The sequence below is a fragment of the Lithobates pipiens genome, unplaced genomic scaffold, assembly GCF_037356315.1.
Source record: "Lithobates pipiens isolate NorthernLeopardFrog02 unplaced genomic scaffold, aLitPip1_a1.2 Scaffold_18, whole genome shotgun sequence".
NCBI classification, from domain to species: domain Eukaryota; kingdom Metazoa; phylum Chordata; class Amphibia; order Anura; family Ranidae; genus Lithobates; species Lithobates pipiens.
The window spans coordinates 597,648,041-597,675,184 of NW_027507758.1; the positions used below are offsets into that span (position 1 = coordinate 597,648,041).

At 43.9% G+C, this 27,144-nt stretch overlaps 1 protein-coding gene across 1 annotated transcript in view; it reads right to left on the reverse strand.

Annotated features, from left to right (window-relative positions):
* The window catches only part of SCARA5 (scavenger receptor class A member 5), a 437,144-nt gene that overhangs the window by 136,145 nt on the left and 273,855 nt on the right, over nucleotides 1-27,144 (reverse strand). The window lies entirely within an intron of this gene.

Here is a 27,144-nt window from a genome sequence, read left to right on the forward strand (position 1 = left end):
TGTTTTGTGGTCCAGTTCTGATGCTCACTTGGTAGGTGATTTTGGCTGTTAGCATGGGCACACTCACCAGTCTGTATCTACGCAACCCCATACACAACAAACTGTGATGCCCATTTTTTCTGCTTTCAACACCAGTGGCGGCTGATGGTATATTTCTGGGGTTGGCAAATAGTGCACCCACAGCCACCCCCCTGTCCGGTCGGTCAGACGGTTCCCAGCCTGGCACTTACCCCATCTATATCGTGGGTGGCGGGCTGCTTCCCCTTGCCTCTCCTCCTCAGCATCGCAGCGTCTCCTCCCTCCTCATCCCTCCTTCTCCTAGGCCAATTGGAATGCTTCTCCTTTCGGCAAACCATGAAACGTGTCTCACAGAGGAGAATTAGTTTAACAATAGCAAATATTCATTCCCTATTGTCACACAACTGGGTGGGCTCTGGGTGCAGCCTCTGGCTCTAATCACGTGCTTAAAAAAAAAAAAAAACCCGATTGGAATCCATGCGTTAGGTGCCCCGCATGTAGATTAGGGGACCGGATGCATGGATAGGGAGGGCAATGCCCATGCGCCCCATATGGACAGGCTGCCACTGCTCGACACATCAACTGCAGCACAACATGCTTGCTGCCTAATATATCCTACTTACTTTCAGATGCAATTGTATCAGGATAATCAATGGTATTAAGTTAACTTTTCAGTAGCCATAAAGTTATAACTGATCGGTGTATTATCTCATGGGAAGAGTGCTGTTAAAATGAATGTTCCAACAACTGGGTCTTTTTAAAGTGACCTTGCCAATCTCATACAACTAATCTAACTTGAGGTTCCCCAGAACTGAAAAGGTGATATTCTCTTCAGCGGTTTTGTTTTTCACCTTCCCTCCATTCCAATGCTCAAGCATTCAAAAGACTCTCCAGTTGTCACATTTCCAAGAGTGTTGGATGCCTGTGTCCCTGTGACACTAAAGACCCGTCCTCTGGTGGTGGGGGACACAGCAACCATCACTTAAGAGTGTTGAATGATGAAAATCCTAATAAAGGCTGCAGCGCTGGAATGAAGGGGGGGTGGGTTACATGGGTCAGAAGAAAGCAAAGTATAATACCTCTTCTGTTTTAGAAAACAGTGGTGAGGTAGGTGACAAGGGACACCTGAGAGGGGAGTATAAAACGTCTTGTATTGCAGGGAACAGAGGGGAGGTAGGAGACATGGAACACTGGAGAAGGGAGTATAATACTTCTTCTATTACAGAAAATAGAGGAGAAGTAGGAGACAAAGGACACCGGAGAGGTGAGTGTAATAACTCTTCTATTACAGGGAACAGAGGGGAAGTAGGACACTTGAGAGAGGAGTATAATACCTCTTCTAATGCAGGAAACAGAATGTAGGGAGGAGACATGGGACACCAGGGAGGTGAATCAAATAACTCTTCTATTACATAGAACAGAGGTTAGTTGGAGACTGGGGGCACCTGGAGAAAGGAGTATAATTCCTCTTCTATCACAGAGAACAGAGGGGAAGTAGGAGACAAGGGAAACCAGGGAGTTGCGTATAATGCCTTTTCTATTAGAGGGAACAGAGGGAAGGTAGGAGACTTGAGACACTGGAGAGAGGGGTATAATACTTCAAATACAGGAAACGGAATGGAGGAAGGAGACATGGGACAATAAGGAGGTGAGTATACTACCTCTTCTATTACAGGGAACAGGGCGAATGTAGGAGACAAGGAACACCAGAGAATTATATATATATTAATGTCAGGGCTGGGCTCAGACCTCCTTTCTCAGAGCTCAGGTTGCTCAGCTGTCGGTTAATTGCCAGCACTCATCATTCCACAGTGACTCTCCTGGTGATCATTTCCTGCTTGTCAGCCAGCCCCTTCTATTGGTTCATTTCTCCTGTGCCTTCACCTTGGTCAACATATCTAGAGACTCTCTGCTGTGTTCCTGTTAAAGACTTGCCTGGCTGACGTCCCTTCTGGTTCTTAATCCTGTCTGTTGCCTCCAACTACGCTGATTACTGGCTTCCCGATTTCCTGGCTTGTTCTGTTGACCCGAATTGGCAACCAAACCCTGACTATGTTTTGACTATGTTTACTATTTGTAATATTTTTTTTAAACCACTTTATTAAAAGGTGTGATTTTTTTTTTACTGCATTTTTTGTCTCCGTCTGTTTAATGGTTCCTGACAATTACCTCTTCTATTACAGAGAATGGAGATTAGGTAGGCAACATGGAACACTTGCAAATAATATCTCTTCTATTACAGGGAATGGAGGGGAGGTATGAGACAATGGACACCAGAGAGAGGAGTATAATACATTTCTGTTGCAATGAATGGAGGGGAGTTGGAAACATGAGACGCCTGGAAAGGGAAGGGAGTATAATACCTCTTCTATTACAGGGAATATAAGTGAGGTAGAAGATACAGGACATCAGAAAGTGGAGTATAATATCTCTTCTTTAGCAGCTAATGAAGGAGAGGTAGGAGACACAGGACACCATAGACTGGAGTATAATACCTCTCCTATTACAGGGAACAGAGGGGTGGTAGGAGACACAGGGCACCATAGAGAGGAGTTTAATTCCTCTTCTATTACAAGAAATGGAGGGGAGGTAGGAGACACAAGACACCAGAGAAGGGAATATAATACCCCTTCTATTACAGATAATGGAAGGGAGGTAGGAGACACAGGACACTATAGAAGGGAGTATAATACCTCTTCTATTACTGGAAATGGTGGGGAGGTAAGAGACACCAGACACCATAGAGGGGAGTGTAATACCTCTTCTATTACAGGGAATGGAGGGGAGGTAGGAGACACCAGACACCATAGAGGGGAATGTAATACCTCTTCTATCACAGGGAATGGAGGGGATGTAGGAGACACAGGACACCAGAGAGGGGAGTATAATACCTCTTCTATTACAGAGAATGGAGGGGAGGTAGGAGACACAGGACACCAGAGAGGGGAGTATAATACCTCTTCCATTACAGGGAATGGAGGGGAGGTAGGAGACACAGGACACCATAGTAGGGAGTTTTACACCTCTTCTATTACTGGAAATGGAGGAGAGGTAGGAGGCACAGGACACCGTAGAGGGGAGTATAATACCTCTTCTATTAATGGAAATGGAGGGGAAGTAGGAGACATAGGACACCAGAGAGGGGAGTAAAATACCTCTTCTATTACAGGGAATTGAGGGGAAGTAGGAGACACAGGACAACGTAGAGGGGAGTATAATACCTCTTCTATTACTGGAAATGGAGGGGAAGTAGGAGACATAAGACACCAGAGAGGGGAGTAAAATACCTCTTCTATTACAGGGAATTGAGGGGAAGTAGGAGACACAGGACACCAGATAGGGGAGTATAATACCTCTTCTATTACAGGGAATGGAGGGGAGGTAGGGGACACAGGACACGAGAGAGGGGGGTATAATACCTCTTCTATTACAGGGAATGGAGGGGAGGTAGGGGACACCGGACACGAGAGAGGGGGGTATAATACCTCTTCTATTACAGGGAATGGAGGGGAGGTAGGAGACACGGGACACCAGAGAGGGGAGTATAACATCTCTTCTATTACAGGGAATGGAGGGGAGGTAGGAGACACAGGACACTTTAGAGGGGAGTATAATACCTCTTCTATTACAGAGAACCAAGGGGAAGTAGGAGACACAGGACACCATATAGGGGAGTATAATACCTCTTCTATTACAGGGAATGGAGGGGAAGTAGGAGACACCGGACAACAGCGAGGGGAGTATAATACTTATAATATTAAAAGACAGATGCATTTGCTAAATCTTCAATTGCAGGGAAGCCCCAGTTTGATATTATATGTGACTGATTTTTGTATGTGTGTGAAGGAGGAGGGAGGGGGGTAGAAAACTAATAATTTGGAGCCTTTATAAACAGACCCCTTGGAGACCCCAGCCAAGAGATCTCTGCACATCGATTCGTATCTCTTCCTCTCCCACAAGAAGGTGTCGCCCTCTGACAGCTGGACTCTCCAACTGTTTGTTTATTCTACATTATTGAGCATCCATCAGGGAAATATGAGAGCATCATTGGCTTTGTAATGGTCCCAGCAGTCGGATGGAACTGGGAAGTCTAGTGGGGATGTCCCTCCACTGGAGTCCTGGAGTCAGCATGCAATCCAACCGCAAAAAAAAATCAGTTTTGGTAGAACTGGCCTTTAAACTGATTAAAATCAGCCTAAATATTTCCCAAAGTATTTTAAAACCTATCCAGGGGATACGAAAATAAACTTGTACCCTCCCAGGACCTAACAAGATATTTTTCTATACTGTATAGACAGGACGGGGCCAGCTCTGCAGAAGGAACCAGACTTTAATAAAATGTAAATATGGATGGAGAGAGAAAGAGAGGAAGGGGCACTGCAGAGACCTCACAGCCCGCTACCCTGTCCGCGGCTTCGACGCGTTCCTGACTGTTTGTTCAGTTCTGTGGAGATTATGCAAGTGTGATGGCTGCTCTATATCAGAGTAGGAAAATATACACTGCCTTGACGTGATTCTGTACACTTCTCAAATTTCCTGATTTCAAGGGAGAAAAAAAACAAAAAAATGGACATCTGCAACTCTCAGAAACGTCATCTGGAATAGTTATTTATTTATTTAATGCATCAGGCAAGCGCTGGATATTTTTACCGCTTTGCTCTATGCGTTCACCTCTACCACCTCTCAGATGATATTTATATTCAGGCCAGGCGGCACCACTTACAACTGTCAGGGGACACTGAAGACTAGGAAATTGTTTAAAGGGTCAGTCCTTCCAAATGATTTTTCAATATTCAATAGATACTGCAGAAATCAATTACTTGGCCACTTCTACTATCTCTTGGGGGCTACTTTCGTGAGAGTTCCTGGGTCATTCTGAGGGGTTCCCACCATTCCTGCAATGAGTTCATGGATCTGTACATTTGCTGTGATTATTATGAGGGGTTCCCACCATCCCTGTGTTAAGTTACCAGGTCTGTACACCTGCTGTGCCCATTATGAGGGGTTCCCACCATCCCTGTACTGAGTTCTCAGGTCTGTACGCTTGCTGTGCCCATTATGAGGGGTTCCCACCATCCCTTTACTGAGTTCTCAGGTCTGTACGCTTGCTGTGCCCATTATGAGGGAGGGGTTCCCACCATCCCTGTACTGAGTTCTCAGGTCTGTACACCTGCTGTGCCCATTATGAGGGGTTCTCACCATCCCTGTGCTGAGTTCCCGGATCTGTACACCTGCTGTGCCCATTATGAGGGGTTCTCACCATCCCTGTGCTGAGTTCCCGGATCTGTACACCTGCTGTGCCCATTATGAGGGGTTCCCACCATCCCTGTGCTGAGTTCCCGGATCTGTACACCTGCTGTGCCCATTATGAGGGGTTCTCACCATCCCTGTGCTGAGTTCCCGGATCTGTACACCTGTTGTGCCCATTATGAGGGGTTCCCACCATCCCTGTACTGAGTTCTCAGGTCTGTACGCTTGCTGTGCTCATTATGAGGGGTTCCTACCATCCTTGTGCTGAGTTCTCAGGTCTGTACACCTGCTGTGCTCATTATAAGGGATTCCCACCATACCTGTGCTGATTTTCGGGATCTGTACACCCGTTGTGCCAATTATGAGGCCTTCCCATCTTCCCTGCACTGAGTTCCTGCATCTGTACACTTGTTTTGCCCATATGAGGGGTTCCTGCCATTCCTTGTGTTGAGTTCCTGGGTTCATACATCTGCTGTGCCCATTATGAGGGGTTCCCACCATCCCTGTGCTAAGTTCCCAGGTCTGCGGGCCTGCTTTACCTATTATGGGGGCTCCAACAATCCCTGCACTGGTCCATTATACGGGGCTCCCATCATCCCTGCATCAAGCTCTTCTGTCTGCATTCCTAGTGTGCACATATACTGTATAAAGATCCCAGAGCAATGTGCCTTGCAAATTGTACATTGTTCTTGTTTTGAGAGTCCTTTACAAATTGGGCTTTAAAACTTGGATGGCAGTTGTAATGCCTGCACTGGCTTCTGAAATGGGGTTAGAGCCATATATCAAGAGTTGGTTATACAGAAAACCTCAGACAGTGACATATTTCAGGCATCAAAAGAATAGAAGAGGGAGTGCTTGAGCTGGCATAGAGAGAACAGGAATAGATCCGGAGTCATGGGAAAGGATGCTGCAGATATGATGATAATTTTCTTTAACGTAAAGCAATCTTTGTGCATATTGGAGAACACAGACAAAGCAAAGATTGGGTCCCATAGAAAAGCATCTTCTACATGCCTGTGGTTAGGTTCTCACTTATGTACACCACATAACTTACTATACCACATAAATTACCGCTGATTGTATCTGCATGCACAGATATAATGTATATACGTCTCTTAGAAGCCCTAATAACCACCAAAGAGACCAACGGCCTTTTGGGAGTGCAGGACAATCTGACCACTGTTCTGTCTCACATATATATATATATATATATATATATATATATATATATATTATGAACTGCATCAGGTTGCTGTTGTTCTAAAGTATGCTTACAGTACATCTAGTGGCAGTTTTGAGCCAGTACAATTTGTTTTCTATGTAATTTGGTATCTCCCATTGTCCTCTCCTCCTTTTTCATGCTAGTTAGTTCAGTTCTAGCTAGACTCTCCCTGTTTCTTCCATGTTCCCTCAAACAGTGCTGGTACTTTGCAGAGAGAGGGCTTATGAAAGTTATTGGAGATGATTTACTAAAACTGGAGAGTGGAAAATCTGGTGCAGCTGTGCATGGAGGCCAATCAGATTTTATCTTCAGCTTGTTCAAATAAACTTTGACAAAAAAAAAAAAAACTGGAAGTTGATTGGTTTCTATGCACAGCTACATCAGATTTTTCACTCTCCAGTTTTAGTATATCAACCCCATTGTCTCCATCAACCTAAAAGACTGGAAAAACATCCTCTGTGCAGTACTGAAGTAAATTTGCATTGGATTCGAATTCTGTATCTTACTGAAGAGTTAAACTGCCTGTGGATGGTGCCAGTCAGCAGGTGACCATACTGTCTGCACAGACTGAGTCTAAAGACGTACAGTGCCTTGCAAAAGTATTCACCCCCTTGCTTTTTATCTATTTGTTACATTACAGACATTAGTTCAATGTTTTTTAATCTGAATTATATGTGATGGATCAGAATATAATAATCTAAGTTGGTGAAGTAAAATTAGAAAAATATATACATAAAACTATTTTTCACAAATAAAAAACTGATAATTGGCATGTGCGTATGTATTCAGCCCCTTTGTTATGAAGCCCATAAAAAGCTCTGGTGCAACCAATTACCTTCAGAAGTCACATAATTAGTGAAATGATGTCCACCTGTGTGCAATCTAAGTGTCACATGATCTGTCATTACATATACACACCTTTTTGAAAGGCCCCAGAGGCTGCAACACCTAAGCAAGAGGCACCACTAACCAAACACTGCCATGAAGACCAAGGAACTCTCCAAACAAGTAGGGGACAATGTTGTTGAGAAGTACAAGTCAGGGTTAGGTTATAAAAAAATATCCAAATCTTCGATGATCCCTAGGGGCACCATCAAATCTATCATAACCAAATGGAAAGAACATGGCACAACAGCAAACCTGCCAAAAGACGGCTGCACACCAAAACTCACGGACCGGCCAAGGAGGCCATTAATCAGAGAGGCGGCACAGAGACCTAAGGTAACCCTGGAGGAGCTGCAGAGTTCCACAGCAGAGACTGGAGTATCTGTACATAGGACAATAAGCCGTATGTTCCATAGAGTTGAGCTTTATAGCAGATTGGCCAGAAGAAAGCCATTACTTTCAGCAAAAAAGCGGCATGTTTTGAGTATGTGAAAAGCCACATGGGAGACTCCCAAAATGTGTGGAGGAAGGTGCTCTGGTCTGATGAGACTAAAATTGAACTTTTCGGTCATCAAAGAAAACGCTATGTCTGGCGCAAACCTAACATATCACATCCCCCAAAGAACACCATCCCCACAGTGAAACATGGTGGTGGCACCATCATGCTGTGGGGATGTTTTTCAGCAGTCGGGACTGGGAAACTGGTCAGAGTTGAGGGAAAGATGGACGGTGCTAAATACAGTATTATTTTTGAGCAAAACCTGTACCTCTCTGTGTGTGATTTGAGGCTAGGACGGAGGTTCACTTTCCAGCAGGACAATGACCCAAAAACACACTGCTAAAGCAACACTTGAGTGGTTTAAGGGGAAACATGCAAATGTGTTGGAATGGCCTAGTCAAAGCCCAGACCTCAATCCAATAGAAAATCTGTGGTCAGACTTACAGATTGCTGTTCACGAGCACAAACCAACCAACTTGAAGGAGCTGGAGCAGTTTTGCAAGGAAGAATGGGCAAAAACCCCAGTGGTAAGATGTGGCAATCTCATAGAGACTTATCCAAAGCTACTTGGAGCTGTGATAGCCGGAAAAGGTGGCTCTACAAAGTATTGACTGGGGGGGGGGGGGTATCTCATACCTGCAATACCTCCAAAACAAAGCAAAGCTAACACTGAACTTGTACTAGTACTCATGTAAGCCTATCTAAGTAAACATCCCATCTGTAAGCCTGCTTTCGGCCCCCCTTGTTTTATTGCCTTTTCGGGGGGGGGGGGGGGGGGGTATTTTTATGCACATTGTCTTTTTCTGTTATTTTGTCCTATTTGTTGTTTGCTTCACATTAAAAATAAAAAAATCTTCAAAGTTGTGGGCATGGTCTGCAAATTAAATTATGCAAATCCTCAAACAATCCATGTTAATTCCAGGTTGTGAGGCAACAAAACACGAAAAATGACAAGGGGGTGAATACTTTTGCAAGGCACTGTATGTTAATCCCATAAAGCATCATTTGAAAAAGAACATCCACTCCTAGGCATCTATTCTGGCTACCTAGCCCAAACTTAAAATGTGAGATCAGTCACAATTAATTCTGCTTTGGAACATCCCAGCTGAAAGCCGAAAGCAGGCTTATAGATGGAATGTTTACTTAGATAGGCTTACATGAGTACAAGTACACGTTCAGTGTTAGCTTTGCTTTGTTTTGTAGGTATTGCAGGTATGAGATATCCCAGGATGCACCAGGAAACCAACAAGTAAACTGGAAAGACATCATCAGCAGTCACTTCTGGGTCATGTGTAAATATTCTAGAACTCTCTGGTGCAGACGTCACATCTAATGTGCAGCTTGGAGCAGCAGGATGGTGAGCGGGGTCCAGACTGGAACAGATCAGCTAGCAGATACACATTGGAATGCTATAGCTGAAAGGGAACGGGGATGGGTGAGAGAGGACTGAGTGACAGAGGATGAGAAAAGATAGGGGACCGGAGCAGGAGAAACAACAGATGTCACATGTGGTAAGCAGTGTGGAAGTAATATAGCGGGAGATGAACAGGGACCAGAGAAAGCGGAGGATTAGCAAATCAGAGGATTAGCAGAGCTGGGGGTTACTACTGAGTTGGGGATCAGCAAAGCTGTGGGTACGACTGAGTGGGGCATTAGCAGAGCTGGGGGTACTACTGAGCAGGGAATCTGCTGAACAAGGCTACTAATAAGCTGACAATCTGCTGAACAGGGGTACTAATGAGCTGGGGATCTACTCAACAGGGGTACTAATGAACTGGGGATCTGATGAACAGGGGTAATAATGAGCTCGGGATCTGCTGAACAGGGGTACTAATGAACTGGGGATCTGATGAACAGGGGTAATAATGAGCTCGGGATCTGCTGAACTGGGGTACTAATGAGCTGGGGATCTGCTGAACAGGGGTACTAATGAGCTGGGGATCTGCTAAACAGGGATACTAACGAGCTTGGGATCTGCTGAACAGGGGTACTAATGAGCTGGGGATCTGCTGAGTGGGGGCACTACTGAGCCTTTTAAAACAAATAGAAAATCAACACCTATACAGGGCATTTGCCAAGCTTCATTAAAGTGGATGTTAAACATTTAAGAAATATGAGCTGGGCACATAGATCCACAGTGTTTTGTTATCTCTCTTCAAAGCACTATGTCCTGTAGCTGTCTTCTGCCCCATTCCTCTGTTATCAGCCTGACAAGTTCTCCATCACTATGATAAAAGCAGCTGGAGTTTTGTATTGGGGAGGTTGCTATAAATAGACTAGCACAGCTCTGAACTATACAAAGGACAGACCTCAGAGTCTCTACCAGGGGTGGACTGACAACTCATGGGGCCCCCGGGCAAAAGGAGATTATGGGGCCCCCAGGAAATACATTATGGGGACACACAGTATACACACAGTATACACACAGTATACACACAGTATACACACACACACACACACACACATGTACAGTATACACACACAGAATACGCACACTGAAAAGGTACTGGAGAGGCAGAGCAGCTATAATCTTGGTATTTTTAAAAAAACACTGATTTTTACATACTGTCCCTGGTTTTATTGAGGCTGGCAACCCTGATGGGGCCCCTTAGTGGTATGGGGCCCTCGGGCAGTGCCCGAGTGCCCGAATGGTCAGTCCACCCCTGGTCTCTACCTATGAGGAGAGGGGATGGCGTGCCTTTCCTCCAATCAGCTGTCTTGGCTGTGTGCCCAGGCTTCACTGCAATGATAACCAGGGAGAGAAAATATCCTAACACGATGTGCACTTTCTAAAGGATATATACAGCTGAAGAAAGCTGATATACATGTAAAACTTAGGTAGGGAGATTTGTTTCATCTCTGGGTATCATCTGAGGCTGTTCACTTCATTGGGTATTTAGAGAGTTTAGATCTGCTTTAAAGCTTCAAAAAAGCATCACAGATGCATCAAAAACACATAAAAAAGCATGTTGAAGTACTGTAGGAAGCGCTTTACTGTGTGTTAAAGTTGAAGCAAGTGTAAATGAACCCTTAAGGCTCTTAAGTATCTAAGCAGTGCTAGCTTAAAACTGCTTTTGCATTAATCGAAAAGTATTTTGACAAGTACCACAGTTCCTATATATTGTATAGGCGTTGAGCTTGTATTTAAAGGCCAACATCAGTTTAGAACAAATAGGTACATGCAGCTTACCTCCCACACCTTACATGCCTATGCATAGTAGCGGATAGGCATTTATGGGTAGGATGGGGTGAGTTAAGCAAAGATACCTGTCATTCTTCTATCTGTATGGATGAAAGACAGAATATAAGAGTTAATCTAGGAAACCTTGAATTGGGCTTCAACATTTTGGCTGGAAGGGACCTTTCTTGGGGTTGGATGACATTGGGCGCCATTCAACCCAAAAGCATAGTAGCGGATAGGCATTTGTGGGAAGGATGGGGTGAGTTGAGCAAGGAAAGCTGTCATTCTTCTATCTGTATGGATGAAAGACAGAATATAAGAGTTAATCTAGGAAACCTTGAATTGGGCTTCAACATTTTGGCTGGAAGGGACCTTTCTTGGGGTTGGATGACATTGGGCGCCATTTAACCCAAAAGCATAGTAGCGGATAGGCATTTATGGGTAGGATGGGGTGCGTTAAGTAGAGATACCTGTCATTTTTCTATCTGTATGGATGAAAGACAGAATATAAGAGTTAATCTAGGAAACCTTAAGTCGGGCTTCAACATTTTGACTGGAAGGGACCTTTCTTGGGGTTGGATGACATTGGGCGCCATTCAACCCAAAAGCATAGTAGCAGATGGGCATTTATGGGTAGGATGGGGTGAGTTAAGCAGAGACACCTGTCGTTCTTCTATCTGCTTGAATGAAGTACAGAAAATAAGAGTAAATTCAGGAAACCTTGAGTTGGGCTTCATCATTTTGGCTGGAAGTGACCTTGCTTGGGCTTGGATGACTTCGGGCGCCTTCAACCCAATAGCATAGCAATGGATAGGCATTTATTGGTAGGATGGGGTGAGCTGAGCAGACACAACTGTCATTCTTCTATCTGCATGGATGAGCCACAGAAAATAAACTCAAGTTTGAGTTGTGCTTTACATTTTTGACAGAAAGTGACCTTGCTCGACATGAACATGCATATGAACACAGGTCCTTGTGTTTATTAGTCCGTAACTATTACACACTTCACTGTCCTAGTTACTCTTTATGATTTACCAGCAGCAAATAATTATTCTTGGATCCCACAACACAAATATGGAGACAATGATTTTGTTTTAAAATATTAAACAACAAAGCCAAAGGAAGCTTCACTTGGCTTAGGATCACTTTGGCCCAAGACCGGATAGGAATACCAGGAAAAGAAAATCATATTTCTCTGTTAAATAATAATTGTCAATTAATAACAAATTATTCAGCGAAGGATCAAGCCATCTTCCCCCTGACGCAGCTGTCTTCCATTAGCCTATATACCTGGAAAGTGTTAAGAGTCCCCGGGACAAAAAAACAAACTTACTCATAGTGCCGTACGTACGAACATGTTCTTGTTCCAAGCGATTGTGTACAATATCTTCTGCTTTCTGTTAAAGAGGACCAGGCTGAGCCTCTGTGGTTTCCAAGTTATGGAAGATTATGTTTTGTGGTCTGGGGAATATGAACGTTGGGTTCCAAAAAGTTATGGGATTATGAGGGAACATTTGTGATGTGGAAAAATGAGAACTGCATGTGGTTCTGTTGGAGGAAAACATGTTTGCATAATGAGCCACATGAGTAAAAGTTCCAGTTTAGTGGAAAAGACTTTCTTCTCACCCTCTGCGTTGATTTGGGCTCATGGAAATATTTGTGGCTGGAGGTAAGCCCGATGTGTTGATTGAAGACTTATCTGATTTAATTTCCCAGACTGGCATGCTGAAGACCACAAATGCTTTACCCTCCAGATGTTTTGCTCACTTCTTGATTTGCTCTCCAATAACTGACAATAGGTCAGTCTACCCAGACCAATTTTTTAGTGTTTGATAGATACTGAAGAGTTAAACCCCCTAACAGTTTCTTATATCTCGTGGAAAATCTAGTGGTGAGATCTCTAAGCTGGGGTTTTGGGTCTTCACACCTGCTATACCCATTCAGAGGGGTTCCTGTCATCCATGTGCTGAGTTCCTGGGTCTGTACACTTGCTGAGCCCCATATGTAAGGCTCCCACCATCCCTGTGCTGAGCCCCATATGTGAGATTCCCATGATGCTAAGTTCCTGTGCTTAGGTCCTGGGTCTGTACACCTACTGTGTCCATTATGAGGAGCTCCAACCATACCTACTATGAGTTCCTTCCTGGGTCTCTACTCCTGCTGTCCTACTTGTATGCATTTTTTTCTGTGCTGCATTGCATTGCATCAGGTTAATATTTTTCTGTAGTATGCTGACATCTTGTTGTTTACTTATGTGAATTTGTATCTCCATTTGTCCTCCTCTCCTGTTTTGTGCTATCTACTTTAGTCCTACAGTAGCTAGAACCTCTGTGTTTCTTCTATGTTCTTTCAGTCAGCGTTAGCACTTTGCAGAGACAAGGCTAAGGCCCCTTTCACACATGCGGACAGTATATCCGTATTTCATCCATCCGTTTGCGGATGAAATACGGACATACATGCATTCCTATGGGATAGCGGGTGTCTGCGTATAAACATCCGCAGACACCCACTTTTGTCCGCCTCCGCTACTGTCCGATTCTGCAGACGGAGGAAAATCCTATTTTTCTATCCGTCTGCAGAGCGGATTGGATGAACATGGACAGGCGGTCCGTGCTCATCCGATCCCCCATAGAGGAGAGCAGAGAGCTGACAGGGCGGTCCCTGCACAGTGTGCGGAGACCGCACTGTCCGCCAGACAACGGAGCGATCCCCGCTGAGCAAGCGGATCATCACGGGGCGGATCATTACTGATCCGTCCCATGTGAAAGGGGCCTTAGGAAAGTTATCATCTTTTTACACTTCAAAAGACTGGAAAAACATCATATGTTCTGCAATTATATGAAGTAAAATTCTGTTGGATTATGAGTGGTTTACATCATCTCTATGCTGAGTTCCCGGGTCTGTATTATTACTGTTTTATGTATTATTTGTTATTGGTAATGTAATAGGAGGAGCTCGTTTTCAGATGCAGGAACCACTGGGAAATGGCATGGTGCAAAAGTACAGGCGATTTCCCAACAACTGTGGTGCAAAAATGGTGCAGGAACCTTTTACCTGCATGAAACACAGGCACCACAGCCTATTCAAATTAATGGGCTGCTGTGCCCGAGCAAATGTGGCCCAAGACAATTCCTCTTCATCCAATGTGAGCCAGGAGGGTCAAAATGTTTGACATTGCTGCTTTAGAAGATTATTGTCTATTGGGCTGTTGTTCCCAAGCAAATGCGGCCCAAGACAATTCCTCTTCATCCAATGTGAGCCAGGAGGGTCAAAAGGTTGGGCACTGCCGATGTAGACGATTATTGTCACTTTACACTTCAAATGCGCCTTACACTTCAAATGTGAACATCCCATGTTCTGCATTTTTACAAGTATAACTACATTGGATTAAACTGCCTTGTCTTATTGGAGAGTTGAGCTGTCTGTGGAGGGCGCTTATTCAGCAGTTGACCATACTGGCCAGATGGACAGAGGTCTAAATGGGGAATGGATAAAGTGGCACTTGAAACAGAACAGGTCGAGTAAACTCCAGAGAATGTTGTGCGTGAAAAGTTATAGAAATACTCAAACCATCCCATTTGGCCCCAACATTGCTGTGCTGCCATGCGATTGGCTAACTAGATAACTGTATGAATAAACCAGTGTATGGGCTCACCTAAAAATGCTCAGATTTAGTGATTTGCCAGCATTTTAGTTGTTCAGTCATGGCAATGTATTTCACGGGAGGATGAAAACCTCTCGAACTGACTCATATTAGGTAATCCCATAAACATAGTCAGTTTATTTACTTGGTGTAGGCGGGAACGCTGAATTAGTGGAACAACCAGGCTGTTATTATAATGCCGCGATCTTGATTAAAACCAAGTGTTCGAGTTGAAACGTGTTACACAGACATCCCAATGCCATGCAGTGGGTCAAAAAGCTCCATCAGACCTCACTACATTCCCATCTTTGACTTCATTCAGAAGATGTTCCTCAAGGTCTCACCTTTCCGTCCATGTGCAGACCTAATCATAACTGGAGAATGTTCTTTTTTTTTTAAAAAGTGCCTAATAATTCTAACAGTGCAATATACCGGAGCTGCCAGGTTCACTTAAATCTTCGGCCTTCACAAAGAATCTACAAAGGCATGTGATTGCATTGATTTCTTCTTGATTGAAGTTATTTTTTGATTTACATTGGACAGATTATTTATTCTGGCTCTCCTTCAACCCCATCCTTTCATTTCCATCATCTCATCCATTTAATGATCTTAATGAGCAATTTGCATTCCAGTTTGAAAGGCTGAAGCAGTGGAAACTGACAGCGTAAGAGTTTAAAGCTGAACTCCAGTCTTGCGCAGTTGTACAGGCTCATCTTCTGTACTGAAATGGCTTACTCTGATTGCACTCCACACTGTGAGCCTCTCACAATGTGCATTAGAATTTGCAGCAAGTCATATACAGCCTGTTGCGTCATTACCTGGCTCTTTCATCCGCAACCTAACTGCCCCCCTTCATTCATTGGATTTTGAGGAGGCTCAGCATCACGTACTGGGGTTACCAAGGTAGGACTGCATACAAAGCCTGCTTAAGAACACCGACTCCTCCAGAGTAACACTCACCCATCAAGGCATTTTGATATTTGCATAACTCCTCCCAAGAGCCAGCCCACTGCTTGCATCAGGATTGAAGGCCCTAGGAAGGAGTATTGTAAACCTCAGACCTGAAATATGAACAAAGCATATCTCTCTATAGTGTCTACTAATCTCAATCCAGAGCATTAAGTGTAATTTCTGTCTGTTGCTTTGTTCCTCTGCTATCAGCATGAAACAAACTGTGACAGGGGAGGGACCTCCAGCTGATTGACAGCCTCAGATCTGTTCCTGTGTGCTGTGTGAAGTGGGGTGTGTACCTTCCCTCCAATCAGCTTTCAGAGGTGTCCTTGAACTCTGCGTGATACTGTCACAGGGTCTTAAAGCCGTAGTAAGCCACCATGCTTTCTTTTTTAACCCTGCAAGGTAAAGTTACCGCTGAAAGGGCTTCTATCTTCACCTGGTCTTCCTTCTGGGTTGGCGGGTTCCAGTCCTTTGATTGGACTAGCCACGATGGCATCACTCCAGAGTATGCGCCGTGGAGCCACTATTCACGGCACAGGACTCTGAAGGTACAGCATGAGAATGTGCTGGTGGCGTCACCAGCCCATTCACAAGTTAAAATAAAAGTGCTATCAGTCAAAGCAGCTCTGTGGATTTTAAGGGGTTCCCTCAAAATCCATACCAGACCCTTATCCAAGCATGCAGCCTGGCAGGTCAGGAAAGGGAGGGGATGAGTGAGCGCCCCCCCGTCCCCCTTCTCCTGAACCACACCAGGCCGCATGGCCTCAACATGGAGGGATGGGTGCTTTGGCCCCCCCCCCCATGTTGATGGGGACAAGGGCCTCTTCCCAACAACCCTTGCCCGGTGGTTTTTGGGGTCTGCGGGCAGGGGCTTATCAGAATCTGGAAGCCCCCTTTCACAAGGGGGCCCCCAGATCGCATCCCCCCATGTGAATGAGTATGGGATACATTGTACCCTTACCCATTCACCAAAAAAAAAAGTAGTGTAGTGTTAAAAAATACAGTAGACAGCTTTTGACAAGTCTTTTATTAAAAATCTTCATCCCCTTGTGACGTCACAGACCCATCATCCCCCAGGCGGTGACATCACAAGGGACGTGGCTTCTGGATGATGTAATCCGATTGCCACGCTCCATCGTTATTTAAGAAATGCAGGACATCGGCGCGACAGATCAGCAGGACGCAGCATCAAGGAGGGTTGTCAGCGGGAGCAGCGGCAGAGGAAGAAGAACACCAGACAAGGAAGACAGAAGAAAAGTGGAAGAAGAAGCAGGGGGAGAAGGAAAAGATTGGAGGATGAAGATGCGGGAGATGATGGAGGAAGACTGGAGGAAGCAGAGAAGAAGAAAAAACTGTCTATTGTAATTTTTAACACTACACTTCCATTTATTTTAGTGAATGGGTAGGCCATACTCATTCACATGGGGGGCGGGATCTGGGGGCCCCCTTGTTAAAGGGGGCTTCCAGATTCCGATAAGCCCCCCACCAGCAGACCCCGACAACCACTGGGGAAGGGTTGTCAGGAAGAGACCCTTGTCCCCATCAATATGGAGGCAAGGTGCTTTAGAGTAGAGGGGCACAGAGCCACCCCTGCCCCAAAGCACCCACCCCCCATGTTGAGGGCATGTGGCCTGGTATGGTTTAGGAGGGGGGGGACACTTGCTTGTCCCCTCTTTTTCCTGAACTGCAGGGCTGCATGCTCGGATAAGGGTCTGGTATGGATTTTGGGGGGACCCCACGGCAGTTTTTTAAAAAATGTTCTCATGGGGGTTCGCTCCGGATCCATACTAGATCCAAGGGCCTGGTATGGACCAGGGGGGGGGGGGGGGGCACTCTGTTTTTTCTTTCCATTATATTTTAGCGGGCAATTTTTTTTACATTCAGCGGAAAGCCCGTTGACAACTGATGACTCATTGGTTGTTAAGGATGCGGCGGCCTCCTAAGCTATATACAGTGTAAAAAAAAAATCGCTGTAAAAACGTGTGTCCAAAAACGTGATAAGCACCGCAAAAAGCACTGCAGAAACGTTCAAAAGCAACATGCATAGATGTGCATCGTGCCTACACAGGTGGCTCAACCACATAGTTACCCAGAGCATCCAATTGGATGCTAGCTTTTAATTTTCTGCACAAGAAAAATGAGAGCTGCCATGGGATTGGTTGCTGACGTGATCACTCCTAATTCCCCCCCCCCGTCTGGTGCAGTTGTTTTGGTGACGTTATTTTGCTCCTGGTTATTCAGTACATTGCTAGGCTCATACAGTGAATGATTTTTTTTTATTTCCATTAAGCACACTTGGAAAATTCAATTTTCCTGGAATTTGTACCAAATCCGCTTCACAATAAATCTTTGTTTTCAGCCAGGTCACTTCCGCCCTTGTGGATTTGCACAATAGATAACCCATGTTTATTTTCATTTATATTCACGCCTGGAATCCGAAAGTCCAATATTACGGACTATGAAATACAGATGTACCACCTGCTGAACGAGGGTCCCCAGAGCTCCAAGCCGATGTTGTAAACATACGTTATACCAAGATTATCCTATCCATGGTAAATGCTGAACGCTCAACGCTATTCACAGTTTATGAATGCTACGGAAATTGATTCGCCCTTCTCCAATATAACAGAAAAGTTAAACTTAGAAAAAATTCTTTCTACAATGGAAAAGGCACCTTAGATAACTCTACATGTATGCAGCATATACATAAAAAGACAATTCCAATTTATTATAGCCAAACCATACAAAGATGGCTGCACTGAGACAAGGCTAACCCAACTTTCAAAACATACCTGCCTTTTACTTTTACCAAATTAGCTAATTTGCAGCTTGGGGGAGCCATCAGATCTATTTGAAGGCAATGTATAGTGTCTTCAAGATATATATATATATATATATATATATATATATATATATGTATATATATATATATATATATACACTATATTGCCAAAAATATTGGGACATCCCTCCCAATCATTGGATTCAGATATTTTTAATCACCTCCATGGCCACGGGTTTATAAAATCAAAGCATCTAGACATGCAGAATGCTTCTACAAACATTTGTGAAAGAATGGGTCACTCTCAGAGCTCAGTGAATCCAAGAGTGGTACCTTGATAAGTTGCCACTTGTGCAATAAGTCCATCCATGAAATTTCCTTGCTGCTAAATATTCCACGGTCAACTATTAATGGTATTATATCAAAGTGGAAGCAACTGGGAGCAACAGCAACTCAGCCACTAAGTGGTAGGCCAGGTAAAATGATAGAGTGAGATCAGCGTATGCTGAAGCTCACAGTGTGTAGAAGTCGCCAACTGTCTGCAGAGTCAATAGCTACAGACTTCCAAACTTCATATGGCCTTCAAGTTAGCACAACTACAGTGAGTAGAGAGCTTCATGGAATAGGTTTCCATGGCTGAGCAGCTGAATCCAAGCCTTAGATCACCAAATGCAATGCAAAGCTTTAGATGCAGTGGTGTAAAGCTCGCTGGACTCCGTGGAGACGTGTTGTCCAGAGTGACAAATCACGCTTCTCTGTCTGGCAGTCTGATGGACGTGTCTGGGTTTGGCGGTTGCCAGAAGAACAGTCCTTGTCTGACTGCATTGTGCAAAGTGTGGTGGAGCGTGGATAATGGTGTGGGGTTGTTTTTCAGGTAATGGGCTTGGCCCCTTAATTGCAGTGAAGGGAACTCTTAAGGCATCAGCATACCAAGACATTTTGGACAATTTCACGGTCCCAACTTTGTGGAAACAGTTTGGACATGGCTCCTTCCTGTTCCAACATGACTGCGTACCATTGCACAAAGCAAGGTCCATAATGACATGGATGAGTGAGCTTGGGGGGAAGGAACTTGACTGGCCTGCACTGACCTCAACCCAATAGAACACCTTGTGGTGCTGCTCATGCTGTCTTGGAGATTTCATCCTGTTCCAAAAGTAATGAGACATATTGGACAGTGGGCGGAAACCTAGCAGGCAAGAGTATGAATGTATTTACAGCCCTGGCCAATTAGAAGGGGATGTGCCCAAATGATTGCTGGGTACCTGTATTTAAGTCTGAAGAGCACATCCGCTTGTCATCCAGTCTTCCTCTGAGAGAGGTCCAGGAGGCTGTGGCCTCTGCCCAGCACAGGCTGCCATGCGGCCTCAGGTGGTTGACCTGTGGGCCTAAACCCTTGAAGCTACAACCCAGGGTTCCTTTGCAAGCTGACTGTGGGGAGGATGTCCACGGATCTGCTCTGGTATCACTGGTATAGAGTGTTGATTGGAAGTTGGAAGGCGGCTACCAGCTGTCCCTGGACATTTTGTGAGTATCGACCCCATAAAGGGATCCCTGGGACTGTGTGTGTTGCTGAAATGCCCCTCTTGGTCCCAGAAGTCAGTATACTGGCTTTGTGATCTAAAGGTGACACTGGCTAGTGTCTTGAAGATACAAAGTCCATTGAGTTCCTTCTGCTACAAAGGGACTTGTTTATCCCATACAGGCGCTGTATGGTTCTGCAGATTATCTGCTACACAGTTCTACAGAGAGAGTGGTCCTCACTTGTGCATCGTTAATTTGGAGTATCTTATGGATTCCTTACTCCTATCCAAGTTCTCCAAATAAAACAAAAAAACGCATCCCCTAGACTGGTCATTGGAGACCACGAACAGAAGAGTGTGTGCAACTGGCTGTGCGAAAATACTGTATATCTGGTTGTGGGTTAATCAGTGAGAGACCTGAGTACAAATATTCAGCAACCCCTATGGTGGCATTGCTATATCTTAAAAACATATACAGTATGTGTGACAAATGGTAGTTTGGAGAGCGGCCAATGTTTGAGTGCAGTGCTTTACGCGCTTACACGAGTTTACACGTCTGTAAGCATGGTAAATGAGTATATTACAACACTGCAATGCCCCACTGATGGATTTCTATTGGAGGAAACACGTCGGGTGAAGCTACAGCATTGACATCATCCCACCTGCCGGGGGGGCCAATTGTGTTATTCATGTGTTACATGTGATTTTATACCTTGTCTATTGTAAGTAGTTTTAACTTTATTAAATGCTGGATTTAAAAAACTACTACGCTATGCAATCCCCCTTTGCCTTTATTTTATACTGAGTTTAGTATGTGGATTACCCTGGCCACCCCAATGTCTTTCATCTGAGCCCTTGATCACATCATCCATCCATCCCAGGGGGATATCTCCTATAAGCACAGCCAGACCTCCATCCTTGAGGTCTTACCTGCTGGTAAGTGACCTGTCAGTGGGGTGTACACCCGGGTATAGAGCACGGCAAACCTACACTGGTTCACTGGAATCTGGCGACACATGAATTTGCATATGGACTTTTTGCACTGAGCACTTTTTATGCCTATGAGAGATTTCCTTTGGACTTTTTCGCATTGTTTGTCGCACAAGTTTCAACACCAATAAGCTTGTTTTTTGTATCTGATGAAAAGCTCATTTTTTTCTCTATATATTTGTTTACGCATTTACACTTTATTTGGATAGTGCAACACATTTCTATTACAACACTGGCAATGAAGAATAATTTTACGCATATTTACACGTGCCTATATGCATGTTTACGTGTGTGTATATATGCGTATATTACAATGCTGGCAATGAAAAAAAATCTTACGCTTGTATACGTGTTCATTCCTGTCCGATCCTTTCCGTGTGTTTACACAAGGTCTTTATGAAACAATTGGTCAAGAAGATCCTGAGTATATCAGTAGATCTTTACGTCTCTGTGCAACTGGCCTTAGTATAAGGCCTCTTGCACAGAGGAGTAAAAAAACGCTACATTTTTTACTGATTTAAAATGAGATGCATTGTTGTCTATGGAACAATGCACACAGCTGGGTAAAGATCAATAATAAAGAAATGCGTACAGAGGCATAAAACAAAAAAAAATAGAAAATTGTACATTTGAGTGCAGTAATTTACGCGCATATGCATGTTTACGCATCTATAAGCATGTTAAAGCGAGTGTAGGTGAGTATATTACAATAATGCAGAAACGTCCAAGTAATTTTACTTGTCTTACGCACCTTTACGTGCCTATACTCAACATAACTCAGGTCTTTACACAGTTTCTTTTTACTCAAGGGCTTTCTGTCAACAAGTAAATAACTATAAATCATGATGCCCATGTGCCAGGGGCTTAAAAGTGTGGTAACTGCTTCCTTACTGTACTTGCCTTGCCCATCCAGCAGCACGCTTTGCCTGTTTATTCTCAGCAGCGCTTTCTTTGCCCCTTAGGCTCCCACAGTGGCAAGTTGTGTGATGCCGCAGCCTATGTTGGTATCTCGTTCCTATACTCAGAAACACACACGCCCTCCGACCTCCTTCTGGGTAGTAATCTAAAGTTTGGCATTGCTCCCTGTTTAACTTAATGAGGTGTCTGATGGTCTCTGGTGGCGCTCAGAGAACGCAGCCAGATAAAAAAAAGTTCCATGAAAAGTGTCTCCTGATATCCTGGCTTTCAGGAATACTGCACTAACGAGCAATTATGTGACCCAGTTCTACTCACCAGGGAATTGCATTCCTTTGTAAAAATGCAGAAATCTACCAAATATGGTTTTCTGATTACAGTCCCCTGCCAGCTACATGGACAGAGCTTCGTAACGGCAGGCTGCCACTGCTGACTTGTTTTTAAAGGCGCAGGCTCCAGGGCTTCCATCTACAGTAGATCTTGGACTCTGACCTAAAACAAGCAGGCAAGTTGGCAACCTATGACATCTGAATGTTTGTTTCCATCCCATGTCATGCTTACCTGCTCCTAGGTCTCCTAGGTCCAGTGTGGGGTTTTCTCTATTTGTTACTGCTGGCTTCTGTTTTTTTTTTTTTTGGCACCACAGTCAGATCAGATCCCAAGCACTTCCTTAAATGGCTGGGTGATGTGTTAGTTGACATTTGAGCAACACATCACTGCACATAGACTGAGCCCCCCTGTGCCTCCAGAGTAGGCTTCTAAACACTCCAGAAACTCATGTACTTTGGTGCCTCCTAAGACCCCTGCACCCCTGTGCTTCCATTTACCGGGATCCTTGTTCCTCCAGTTATCACTTTTTTTTTCCCCCCGCCCTGACCTGCTACAGCAGTCCCTGGGATAAACAACACCTGAATGTCCCGGATTGTTTCTTTCCTTCATTGTTTTTAACGCAACAACTATACGGATGCAGCAAATTATTATGCCTCCTGGCAATACTTTATGGTCAGTACGGATGGTTATATTTTTTTGTTTTTCGTCATGACTATCTAATATTGTGTTAATATATATATGCATTTTTGTTTTTTAGTCTTTTGTTCCTTATTTGTTTGAATTTTCTGTATATTTCCTAATCAAATGCTCATGAAATATTCCCTTATTTACAGATATATGTATACCGTGCTATTTCCAATCAATGCCCCTGAAGAAGAGTGTCTTACTCGAAACGCGTCTGTTTTTTCCCCTCATACATGTAGTTCACATGTGTTATGGTTCTTATGATTGTGATTGCCTCCTACTGTATTGCTTTTGAGTTTATGTACACTGCATCCTATGTATTACTTGTCTGTACTTGTATTCCCTATGGAAAATATATTATATTTATTTTTTCTTTTCATATGATCACTTCAAATTAAATAAAATCCAATACGCACTCAACCCCAAGTAGTCTTTTTCCCACTAAAAGTCCCACTTAAGAGGAACCCTTTTAAACTTCATTGTCCATTTAATAGGGATGCAGGAAAACCCTACTTTTTAGACCCACTGGACACCAACCCCCTTTATCACTGCACTCCTTAGCTTTCAGAAACCACCGTGTTCCTGTGTCTCCAGCAAACCCTGGGTCTTCAGTGGTTCCTGGGTCTCCAGCGGTCTTAACATCTGAAGTTATCTAGGCGCTCCTGTGTCTTCCGTGATTCCCTAGTCCCTAGGTGACCCCAGTGGTTCCAGTGACTCCTGTGTCTCCAGCAACCCCTGCATCACCAGTGACCCCCAGACTGCTTTTGTTTAGTGACTCCTGTGTCTCCAGTGACCCAAATGCTCCTGTGTCTGCAGTGACTCCTGTTTCCTCAACAACCCCAACATCTCCAGTGAACCCAGACCCATTAGGGGTTATTTACTAAAACTGGAGAGTGCAAAAATTGGTGCAATATGTATTACATACATATCAGCGTGTTGCAATGTACTCACTACTACTAACGTTATCCACTCCTTCACCCAGGGAAAGGGAGGGGGGAGGTGCACAACCATTTGCCATCTTCTCTCGGGCACTGGAATACCTTATCCTGACACTGGCCAGTGTCACCAGCCTTCCTGTGTCTTCAATGACTCCTCTGTCTACAGTGACTTCTGAGCCCTCAGTAAACCAAGCATCTGTTTCACAATACAGCAGGGCACAAAAAAAACACAAAAAAACCCCCCCAAAAAACAATGCCCTTTGATAAAGAAATAACAGATATAGGTGATTGAGGGTGCCAAGAAATATTAAAATAGATCTCAAGACTTATTAACTGAAATTCAAATACTTTGCCGGGAAAAAACAATCCAACCTATGAATTAAATCTGTGCCTAGAGTTCAACTTTAACTTCCATTCATATTCTATAATTTAGAATTTATGGACATGAACATTGAGAAACCAAGAAAACCTCAGAGAAGAAAAATATATTTTCAGGAGCCCGTTGGACGCTCAATATAACCTCCTCCTCAGTAGTCTGGATTCTATTATCTGTATTTAATCACGAAGAGGAAATCTTCACTCTCTTGAATTATGTCGGGTCGTTAAGGAAGATGGAGAGAACATGAATATTTCTTTCCCCCAGTGTATTCAATTTCCATGTTTGAGAACATTCTGAATTCTGATGGAAGTTCTCTACATTCTAAAGACTTTTAGTGCCCAAATGTTTTTCTACATAATCCTTGGGGCATACCCAGGGGTCCAGAGGAATGTGCATTTATGGAATGCAGAAGATAAGTTGAGATAGAAGCAAGTAACACCACTACAAAGTTCCACAGGTGTATTGGGTGCTCGCTCGAGGGAATGGGCTCACTGCATGCACTGGGGAAAAAGGGGTGCACACAGGGTAAAAACCATTCAATTTATTCCGATCACTTATACATGCCATCAACTTCTTGTCTCAAGACCGATCCGGATTGATGCATTTCACCCATACAGGCTGAATGGTAGAGGTGAACCAATGATGTTCCTGGTGTGCAGCCCCTGTTTCCATTGTACAGCTGTCTCACGAGTCACGATCATGGAAAGATACTTGAGGCTCTGTTATGGTCAGACTCTGAAGACTCAAGAGGTCCTTGGTAAGGGTTTTTTTTTTTCACTTCCAAAACACTTCTTTCTTCTCCTTTCTCTTCTCACCAGTGTCTAGTCCTGCTTCCTTACTAAATACTCTATTTGCAGTACCAACTTCTTGTGTGGATTTACAGCTAGGTATGAGCTGAGTTTGGATGCAAACTCGGTCTGAACCTAGTTCACCAGAACCAATAGGAATCTGTCAAATGATTGCATTCCCACCAGCCCAATGAACTGTGGGTAGGAAATTCTTCACCCCACATTTTACAAAGGGGTAGGCATGTTTGTGAAATCAATGACCTAATATGGTCACTTGGCCATGGGATGAGCTGGGTTTGGAGCCATACGAATCCAGTTCACTTGAACCCATGGGAAGCTGTACCGTTAAGGCATCCCTGGGGGCCTAATGAGCTGTGGGTGGAAGATGCCACACCCCAACTAATGAAACAAGGGGATGGGGAAGCTTGTGTATTTATTGACCTAATATGAACACATGGTCAAAGGATATTTGTACTTATTATACCAAAGCATTCTTTGGATGTGGTGTGCTTAAACTTTATATTTATAATGAAGGCTTAGCCACTGGCAACTCAATGGGGCTATCAAGCCGGTTCATCTAAGTCTAGGTTTTCTTTGTTGAAACCTGGCACTGGGCTGTAGCCCCCAAGATCTCCCCAACATGGGGTGGCTGGAACAAAAGAGCTATGATGTGGAGACTATGCATGAGAGGGGGAGGCAAGTGAGTATGTCAAAGGCAGTCAATCATTAGGTAACGATTTTGTTCTTTAACCTGGTGTTTCCATAATTTTGTCCAAACTGGACCTTTGTAACTATGCAAAAATTGCCAAACCTAAACGTCATCTTTACATTTTAGGGAAAAGTGTGAAAAAATGCCTTGATAAAGGCTCTTCCTAATTGTAAATAATGGCTATAGATGATTGAGGATGCTATAGAAAATGTAAATAAATCTCAAGTACTGGATGGACAGAAATACAAATCCTCGCTTGAATCTATGAATTAAATCTTTGTGTTTAGCCGTTTGCTTGTTTAATGTTTGTTGACATTCCATCCATATTCCATAACTTAAGATTCATCTACATGAACACTGGACAGCCAAGAAAACCTCTGAAAAGAAATGTATCATTCTAGGAGACTGTTGGATGCTCAGTAAAACTCCTCCACTCTGGTCTGGAGTCTATTATCTGTATCTAATCACGAAGAGGAAATTTTCACTCTTTTGAATTATGTTGGGTCGTTAGGGAAGATGGAGGGAATGTGAATGTTTCTTTCCCCTGGTGGTTTTCATTTCCATGTTTTAGAACATTTTGAATTCCACCAGGAGTTCTCTGATTCCCAAAGACTTTTAGTGCCCAATGGTTCCTATATATAAACTAGGTGTGCCCAAGGGTTTCCAAGGAATCTGTGATTTATGTGACGTTGGAGATAGAGCTGAGGAAGAGGTAAATAATACCGCCCCAAAGCAAAACAGGTGTATCTGCCACTTGTTCACGAGCATGGGCTTGCTCCATGCGCAGAATAATCAGAACAACTGCCACACATTGGGTAAAGAAAAAAAGTGATGGTGATAAGTATACTGTATGTATATGAGTATATGTATATTTACTGTATATGTATAAGTGTACATGCTGTCAAAGTCTCACCTCAAAAACAGCCCTAAGTTGACATGTTTCACCCTTATGGGCTTATTTGAAGAGGTGAACCAGTAACATTATCATTATGCAGCCCTTATTTGCATTATACAGCTGGAGATAGAGCGTCTCATACCACACCTGAGCATGGACAGATACTTGAAGTTCTGTTATGATCAGACTGACTGTTTTGGAAGTCCTTGAGAGAGGGGTTCTTCACTTCCAGAAATGTTGGGTTCTTCTTCCTCCTTCTTCTGCTTCTTACTAACTTCTATGAATTTACACATAGAGATAAGCTGGGTTTGGATCCATCAGCCCAATGAGTTGCAGGCATGAGATTCCCTACCCCGAAACTTCATTGAGTTCAATATCACATCCTTGTGATATTATTGACCTAATATGATCACATGGCTATGGGATTACCTGGGTCTGGATCCAAACTTGGTGAAAATCCAGTTCATCTAACCCAATGGGAAGCCATCAAATCATTGCTTGCCAATGAGTAAGAGGTAAATAATACCACTCCAAAGTACCACAGGTGTATTGGGCACAC